The sequence below is a fragment of the Triticum dicoccoides genome, chromosome 6A (assembly GCF_002162155.2).
Source record: "Triticum dicoccoides isolate Atlit2015 ecotype Zavitan chromosome 6A, WEW_v2.0, whole genome shotgun sequence".
NCBI classification, from domain to species: domain Eukaryota; kingdom Viridiplantae; phylum Streptophyta; class Magnoliopsida; order Poales; family Poaceae; genus Triticum; species Triticum dicoccoides.
This window is the reverse complement of record NC_041390.1, coordinates 605,196,198-605,206,095: the sequence shown is the minus strand read 5'-3', so window position 1 is coordinate 605,206,095 and position 9,898 is coordinate 605,196,198.

The following is a 9,898-nucleotide window of genomic DNA, read 5'->3' as shown; positions in this document are numbered from 1 at the left end:
TTCGATCCAGAATCCCCACGCGGCTCACCTCCTGGAAAGAGAAGGGCCTATCCTGGGGTTCATCGGTGGAGCTAGACGGACTCCAGAAATGTATCCGGAATATGGCAAGCAAGAAGCTCAAGCTTGTCAACATAGTCCAGGTCATGCTCTTCCGCCGGGTCCTCCCGTGCCAACAACGGGATTTCAATTTATGGGAGTTTGATCCGGCCTGGCACCAGACTCTAAGTGAGCTCTTCGACACGACGCACAAAGACGTCTGGAGGGTGCTGTTCAAGGGCGCCGAGGTCCCTCCCTCTCCCACCGAGGACCATGGGCTAAGCGCGTAGCACCCTGCGAATCCGGTAAGTTTTGTACATCTGGTAGGATTTTTACTTCCCATAGCTTAACCATGTGCGGGGTCTGAGGTCCCATGCCTTTGACAGGACTGGGTGGGGGCATCGGAGAAGATCAACTGTCCGGCCCCTCTGCCCGAAGACACTGTGGACGCTCTCCTGACGGAGATGCTGACTCCGGCTCCTTACAAGGTGCCGGAGAAGACCAAGAAGAAGGCCAAGGGAACCCGAAAGAGTTCCCGGCGCCAGGTGGTATCGGACTCATCGTCCGATGACTCTGCGACGCACTCCTCCCACGAAGACGAGGAGGAAGATGAAGATGCTCCCCCTCCAGCCGGTGGAGACAAGAAAAGGAAGGCCGCGCCAACCGGGGGGCCGAAGGGTCCAAGAAGGGAAGGACTCTCCTTCTGGACTGCTCCACCACCGCCGCCGAAGACGAAGACGAGTGGCTGCTCAGGGCCAAGCCCCTGGCGAAGTCGTAAGTATTCGGATACCAGAGTAACTCATAGCATACCTTTGTTGCACTGCTTCTCCTAACGCCGAATATGATTAAGCAGACCATCCCAAGCCCGTATCGGCGTATCTTCGTCGGACGGCTCCTTGGACTCGTCGGATATGGATAGCGATCCACTTCTGACCGCCACCTCCCCTTGCCCTACGGACAATGCCGAGGTACTGTCTCAAGAGGCACCGGGTCGAGGGGAGACAGTCCCGGAGGCGCCTCAAGGCGACCTTCCGGACTCTGGGAGCAGAGGGGGTAGGGCTCTTGAGGGTTCCGAGTTCGGCCTTCAGCCGAACACTGCGCCGGAACCTCCAGTGGTTCCGGACTCGGGCAGGCGGCCTCCTTCCAAAAGGGGCAAGACGCCCGTGCCGGTAACCTCTGTCCATCCAGAGGCACCGGACAATCTGCTGGGAGCACTTCGCAGCGCTTCCATCGATGAAGAGCACCGCACTATTATGAGTGCGGTGATCCAGAAGGTTCAGTCCGCCAAGAGCGGACTGACTGAAGCATGTGCCAGCCTTCAAACAGGCTTTGAGGTAAGTATTTGAAATATAGGAAAATTATTATCGCATAGACAGTAGCCCCTGATGCTCTGTTTGGTGTTCACAAAGAAAAGCCGAATAGAGGATCAAATAATATCTGCAGGAGTCTAATACTAGTATGTCTGTATGCATATGCAGGCTTCGCTGCTGACCTCTGCCGCATTGACTGCGGAGGTCGCCGCACTGAAGCAGGACCTCGAGGGGTCCGAGAAAGAGCTCGGCCTTGCTAAGAGGCAGCTCGGGGAGAACAAAGGTAAGTAATACCTAGTCTATATATATGTATATATACATAAAGGATGTGATTGCAAAATGACAGGATCATCTTTAATTTGCCAGGGGCCACGACCGAAGTGGCAACCCTGAAGCAAGCGCTATCCGAGGCCGAAAACAAAGCGGCTCAGGAGCGCACCGAGCAGGAAAAACAAGAGGCACGGGTGGGCGAGGTGCAGCAAGAGCTCCACGCTCTCGTGATGAAGCACGAGGCATTGGAGCTTGACTTGAAGACGCGAGAGTCCGAGCTTGTCGCGGCCCTTGAGAGTGCAAAGAGTGCCAAGGCTGAAGCCCAAAAGGCCCTCCAGGAGATTGATGCGATGAAGACAATAGCGGCGGGTAAGGCATTCAATATGCAAAGCAAGCATGTGAAAGTAAATTACTTATTACTTACCGAGTTCGGAGCTCTCCAGGAGCATTCGCAGATTTGCCCCGCAGCGTGTAGGATGCCGCACAGTTTTACCAGGCCGAGGAGGGAAGCTCAACAGAGAAGTTGTTCTGGTCTCAGTATACTGGGACCGAACACCCGATGCCTCTGAGCGACCAGCTGAAGCAATTGGTCGAGCTGCACAAGGCGGCCGAATAGGCCATGAAGGGCTTTATAGTCCGGATGTGGCCTGGCGACGCCCTTCCCAACAGCTACTTCGGCCTGGTGAGGCGGCTTGTGGATCCCTGCTCACGGCTGGAAGTCATCAAGCGGTCCGTCTGCATCAAAGGTGCACGTCGGGCTTTCGCCCGCGTGAAGGTGCACTGGGCCAAGATGGACGCCGTGAAGCTGGTGAAGGAAGGGCCGCCGCAGGGCAAGGAGCATCGCCACCCCGAGATGTACTATGAGGGTGTCCTGAAGGGTGCCCCGTCTTGTAGCGGACGAGTGTGCGAAAGATGTAATATTTGAATAAACTTGCTCGTGTAATCCTGTATTATGAAAATTTGTTCATATGTGCTATGCAATGCTTGTTTGAATTTAAAATATTACCTTCTGTTTGGCTGTTTATCAAATCTGAGAGATGGCTAGTCGTCGGCTTCTTCCCCCACGCCACGAGTGCTGGGGTGTTCGGGATAAACCTGAGCACTCTTGTTCCCATTTTTGGGTCCTTCGAGGGAGGTGCTCAGCACAACGAACAAGGAAATCAGACTATAATGCATTATCACTCTCACTTAGCCATAGAATTCTATAATTTTAAATTTCGGCGAAGCCCCTAGTATTCGGAAGGCTGAATTCGGGGCGCTATACACGCCTTAAGCCGGTCAGGGCCGACTCCTCGCTCTAAGCGGCATAAGTCTTTAGGGACTTGAAACCTCTCGAGCAGCGACCAGTCTCTCGCCTTATCATGACAGTCAGTTTTAGCTTTCTCTACTGAGGTGCTTAGCCCAGCAGAACCGGGGCACAATCGCAGTAGTTCTCCCAGTGCTACCTTAGCCGATATAGCGGAACGTAAGGTACCAAAACATGGGAGCCGGGCAAACCCAACTATTGACCCAAGACATGATTCGGAGCTGATGCATATAATGCTATAAGTTCGGGGTGCCGCACTGTCGAAAGTGTTCGGACTTCTCACGCCGTATTATGGGGTATGCTTAAACCCCTAGCGTATTAGCCGTACCAGAGTGTACGGGTGCTAGATGTCATGAATGAACATATATATATATATATATAAAGGAAGAATGCAATAATAGTCTTAATGCTATGCATTGTTTATTCAAAAAGGTGCGTTAAAGCAGAATGATACAAGTAGTGCGATAAGAAAAAAGTAGGACTATTTGACATGTCCCTTTCAAGGGAAAGCTGAGGAATAGTATTAAAGCAAGTATTTCACTCGTTATCGTAAGCCACCTGGGAGTTCCGTGGTGTGACGTAGCTTTCTGCCTCCTTGGTTGATGCATCATGTGTTCGGCAATCATGCTGCCGGACAGGGTTTCCAGAGATTAAAGTCCTGAAAGAGAAAAATAACAAAGCGGGAAGCCCCTAGTGCGGTTTAAGCCGTGTCTTGGAGCGTGCCGTAGTCATGCCCCCTCCGCACCTGTGCCCATGGTATTTTTAATGCATAATTATGTACGCGTGGCACGGATTTCTCCGTTTGGCTGGGACCGGGGTGGGGGCCATATTGCTATGTGAGCTCGGAACGTGCCAGGCGGTCCTGTTGCCGATTACTCCAGGCGCACTTGAAGGTGTCCGGGTCCTTAATCGCCAAACTAGTGGATTTCCTTAAGAGGCTGCTTTGCCCTTCTGCTGCGAGGGCTGTAATGTGCTCCTCCGTGCGGAGAGAGCGCTCTGTGTTTCCATTGACTGTGATGACCCCCTGAGGTCCTGGCATCTTGAGCTTGAGATATGCATAATGTGGTACCGCATTGAATCTCGCAAATGCGGTTCGCCCGAGCAGTGCATGGTAGCCACTGCGGAACGGGACTATGTCGAAGATTAGCTCTTCTCTTCGGAAGTTATCTGGGGATCCGAAGACCACTTCCAGTGTGACTGAGCCTGTGCAATGGGCCTCTACACCTGGTATGATGCCTTTAAAGGTCATTTTTGTGGGTTTGATCCTTGAGGGGTCTATACCCATTTTGCGCACTGTGTCCTGATAAAGCAGGTTCAGGCTGCTGCCGCCATCCATAAGGACTCGAGTGAGGTGAAATCCGTCAATGATTGGGTCTAGGACCAGTGCGGCGAATCCACCATGACGGATACTAGTGGGGTGGTCCCTGCGATCGAAGGTGATCAGACAGGAGGACCATGGGTTGAACTTTGGGGCAACTGGCTCCAACGCATATATGTCCCTGAGCGCACGCTTCCGCTCCCTCTTGGGGATGTGCGTTGCGTATATCATGTTCATCATCCGCACTTGTGGGGGGAACCTCTTCTGTCCTCCGGTGTTCGGCTGCCGGGGCTCCTCCTCGTCATCGCTATGTGACCCCTTATCTTTGTTTTCGGCATTTAACTTGCCGTCCTGCTTGAACACCCAACAATCCCTGTTGGTGTGGTTGGCTGGCTTGTCGGGGTGCCGTGTATTTGACATGAGCGATCGAGTATACGGTCCAAACTGGACGGGCCCAGAGTGCTTCTTTTGAATGGTTTTTCCGCTGACCGGGTTTAGAGCCTTTGAATCTGGCATTGACTGTCGTATCCTCGGTATTGTTGTTGTTAATGCGGCGCTTATGTTTGTTGCGACGTGACCTGCCGTTGCCGTCCTTGGTATCCGAAGTACCATGGTTCTTTGATATGTTATTGCTGCAAGCCAACCAGCTGTCCTCTCCCGCACAAAAGCGGGTCATGAGTGTCGTGAGGGCTGCCATAGATTTCAGCTTTTCCTAGCCAAGGTGCCGGGCGAGCTATTCGTCGCGGATGTTGTGCTTAAAAGCTGCTAGGGCCTCTGCATCCGGATAGTGACGATTTGAGTTTTCTTTGTTAGGAACCGTGTCCAGAATTGCCTGGCCGATTCCTCTGGCTGCTGGATTATGTGGCTCAAGTCATCGGCATCTGGTGGTCGCACATAAGTGCCCTGAAAGTTGTCGAGGAAAGCGGCTTCCAGATCTTCCCAACAGCCAATGGACTCTGCTGGCAAGCTGTTGAGCCAATGCCGAGCTGGTCCTTTGAGTTTGAGTGGGAGGTATTTGATGGCGTGTAGGTCATCACTGCGGGCCATGTGGATGTGCAGGAGGAAATCCTCGATCCATACCGCAGGATCTGTTGTGCGGTCGTATGATTCTATATTTACGGGTTTGAAACCCTCTGGGATTTGATGATCCATTACTTCGTCTGTGAAGCATAAGGGGTGTGCGGCACCTCTGTACTGGGCTATATCGCGACGCAGCTCAAATGAGTCTTGCCCGGTGTGTTCGGCCCGGCCAGACTTACTTTTATTGTATCCGGCGTGACGATTATCATCTCGCATAGTGGCGCGCCCTCGTGATCCGTAGATCGATCTTGCATGTTTTGCTTTGTCCTCCAATACATCACGCGGGTCTGGCGTATTTCCCCATGCCTTTTTATTTGAATGGCGTCGGGGTGCGGGCTGAGCTTTTGGCTGGAATGCCTCTCTGTCGTGGCCACGAGGTGGCCGATCAGCCGCGTCATACGCCGGGGATGTAGGTTTCGGTGCTTCCTCCTCCAGTCAAGGTAGCAACCTGCACTTTGGGTAACTCTTGGAGGGGCGTTTGAGTTTATATTCCTCTGCTGCCAGGACTTCAGTCCATCTATCAGCTAGCAAATCTTGATCAGCTTGAAGCTGTTGCTGCTTTTTCTTAAGGCTACTTGCCGTGGCTATAAGCCGGTGCTTGAAGCGTTCTTGTTTGATGGGATCCTCTGGCATGATGAATTCATCAACAATGAGGCTTGCCTCGTCTTCGGAGGGGGGTATGTAATTATCATCCTCCACCTCTCCATCTGCCGCTCTCTCAGGAGGGCTGGCTTCTCCATCATCCTGCTCTAAATCTTGCTGGAGGGGATCGTTGTTGTCTTCGGCACTGTCCGGAGTGCTATTATCTCCGGTGCCGGTATCACCGCTTTTGCCTTGGCGGGACTTAGAGCGGCGCCGCTGATGCCGGCGCTTGGGTTGCTTCTTGGAGGGGTCATCCTCCGTTGTCCCGTCACCATTGCCTTCTTTGGGTGTGTCCATCATGTATATGTCATATAATGAGGTGGCTGTCCAGTGCCCTGTGGGTAGTGGTTCCTCTTCGCCTCCTGCATCATCGTCCATACCGTCGATGTCTTCGGAGTCGAAGTCGAGCATGTCGGTTAAGTCATCGACAGTGGCTACTAAGTGGGTGGTGGGTGGGCAGCGAATTTCTTCGTCATCTGCATCCCAATCCTGCCGGACGTAGTTCGGCCAGGACTCTCCTGACAAGGATAGAGACCTTAATGAGTTCAGTATGTCGCCAAAGGGCGAGTGCTGAAAAATATCCATGGAGGTAAACTCCATGATCGGCGCCCAGCCAGATTCGATAGGCACGGGCGCAGGCGGTTCGGAGTCCGTGGTCGGAGAAGGATCCAGCAGTTTGGCAACACGGCTCTCATGAAAGGTAAGGTTGATATTCGGCTCGATCGCCACTGAGGGTATGGCTTCCGTGGCGGGGTCTATCCACCCGTCCATGGATGGCGCGACTGGTTCTGAATTGAGGGTCGGAGTGGTCGCCGGTGCGATCTTCTGAACACTGTCTGATGGTAGAGCTAAATCGTACTCATTGTGGCCGTGTGGCGCACAAGGCAGGGGCTCGGATCCGTCAAAGATCAAGTCTCCGCGGATATCGGCCGTGTAGTTTAAGCTTCCAAACCTGACCTGGTGGCCAGGGACGTAACTTTCGATCTGCTCTAGATGGCCAAGCGAGTTGGCCCGCAGTGCGAAGCCGCCGAATACGAAGATCTGTCCGAGGAGAAAAATCTCACCCTGGACTGCATCGCCATCGATGATTAAAGGAGCCATCAAGCCTAATGGCGACGACACAGAGCAACTCTCAATGAAAGCACCAATGTCGGTGTCAAAACCGGCGGATCACGGGTAGGGGGTCCCGAACTGTGCGTCTAAGGCGGATGGTAACAGGAGGCAGGGGACACGATGTTTTACCCAGGTTCGGGCCCTCTTGATGGAGGTAAAACCCTATGTCCTGCTTGATTTATTCTTGATGATATGAGTATTACAAGAGTTGATCTACCACGAGATCGGAGAGCCTAAACCCTAGAAGCTAGCCTATGGTGTGATTTTATATTGTCCTACGGACTAAAACCCTCCGGTTCATATAGACACCGGAAGGGGCTAGGGTTACACAAGGTCGGTTACAAAGGAGGAGATATCCATATCCGTACTGCCTAGCTTGCCTTCCACGCCAAGTAGAGTCCTATCCGGACACGAGACAAAGTCTTCAATCTTGTATCTTCATAGTCCAACAGTCCGGCCACAGGATATAGTTCGGCTGTCTGGAGACCCCCTAATCCAAGACTCCCTCAGAGCGTCTTTTATAATTTTAGTCTTTGCTTGTTAGTCTACCACAATCATCCTTGCTGTACACACCTTTTGAGAGAGCCATACATAATTTGGAATTTGATAGAATACTCTATGTGCTTCACTTATATCTTTTGAGTTATATAATTTTGCTCTAGTGCTTCACTTATATCTTTGAGAGCACGGTGGTGGATTTGTTTTATAGAAACTATTGATCTCTCATGCTTCACTTTGATTATTTTAAGAGTCTTAATAGCATGGTAATTTGCTTAATAATAATATGCTTGGTATTCAAGATTTGTAAAACTTTCTTTTGAGTGCGATGAATACTAAGAAAAAAATTGATGCTTGATAATTGTTTTGAGATATGAGGATGGTGATATTAGAGTCATGCTAGTTGAGTAGTTGTGAATTTGAGAAACGCTTGTGTTAAAGTTTGTGATTCCTGTAGCATGCACGTATGGTGAACCGTTATGTGATCAAGTCGGAGCATGATTTATTTATTGATTGTCTTCCTTATGAGTGGCGGTCGGGGACGAGCGATGGTCTTTTCCTACCAATCTATCCCCCTAGGAGCATGCGTGTAATACTTTGCTTTGATAACTTCTAGATTTTTGCAATAAGTATATGTGTTCTTTATGACTAATGTTGAGTCCATGGATTATACGCACTTTCCTTCCTTCCACCATTGCTGGCCTCTCTAATATCGCGCACTTTTCGCCAGTATCATACACCCACAAAATACCTTCCTCAAAACAACCACCATACCTACCTATCATGGCATTTCCATAGCCATTCCGAGATATATTGCCATGCAACTTTCCACCATTCCGTTCATTATGACACACTCCATCATTGTCATATTGCTAGCATGATCATGTACTTGACATCGTATTTGTGGCAAAGCCACTGTTCATAATTCTTTCATACATGTCACTCTTGATTCATTGCATATCCCGGTACACCGCCGGAGGCATTCATATAGAGTCATATCTTGTTCTAAGTATCGAGTTATAATTGTTGAGTTGTAAGAAAAATAAAAAGTGTGATGATCATCATTTTATAGCATTGTCCCAAGTGAGGAAAGGATGATGGAGACTATGATTCCCCCACAAGTCGGGATGAGACTCCAGACAAAAAAAATAAAGAGGCCATAAAAAAAGGGGAGGCCCAAACAAAAAAATGAGAGAAAAAGAGAGAAGGGACAATGTTACTATCCTTTTACCACACTTGTGCTTCAAAGTAGCACCAAGATCTTCATTGTAGATAGTCTCTCATTCTGTCACTTTCATATACTAGTGGGAATTTTTCATTATAGAACTTGGCTTGTATATTCCAATGATGGGCTTCCTCAAAATTCCCTAGGTCTTCGTGAGAAAGCGAGTTGGATGCACACCCACTTAGTTTCTTTTGTTGAGCTCTCATATACTTAAAGCTCTAGTGCATCTGTTGCATGGCAATCCCTACTCACTCACATTGATATCTATTGATGGGCATCTCCATAGCCCGTTGATATGCCTAGTTGATGTGAGACTATCTTCCCCTCTTCTTGTCTTCTCCACAACCACCATTCTATTCCACATATAGTGCTATATCCATGGCTCATGCTCATGTATTGCGTGAAGATCGAAAAAGTTTTGAAAATGTCAAAAGTATGAAACAATTGTTTGGCTTGTCATCGGGGTTGTGCATGATTTAAATACTTTGTGTGGTGAAGATAGAGCATAGCCAGACTATATGATTTTGTAGGGATAGCTTTCTTTGGCCATGTTATTTTGAGAAGACATAATTGTTTTGTTAGTATGCTTGAAGTATTATTATTTTTATGTCAACATGAATTTTTGTCTTGAATCTTTTGAATCTGAATATTCATACCACAATTAAGAAGATTTACATTGAAATTATGCCAAGTATCACTCCGCATCAAAAATTCTGTTTTTATCATTTACCTACTCGAGGACGAGCAGGAATTAAGCTTGGGGATGCTTGATACATCTCCAACATATCTATAATTTTTGATTTCTCCATGCTATATTATCTACTATTTTGGACATTATTGGGATTTATTATCCAATTTTATATTATTTTTGGGACTAACCTATTAACTGGAGGCCCAGCCCAGAATTGTTGTTTTTTGCCTGTTTTAGGGTTTGGAAGAAAAGGAATATCAAACGGAGTCCAAACGGAATGAAACCTTCGGAAACGTGATTTTCTCATCAGATAAGATCCAGGAGACTTGGACCCTCCGTCAAGAAAGCCACGAGGCAGCCACGAGGGTGGACGGCGCCCCCCCAAGGGCGCGCCCCCCTGCCTCATGGG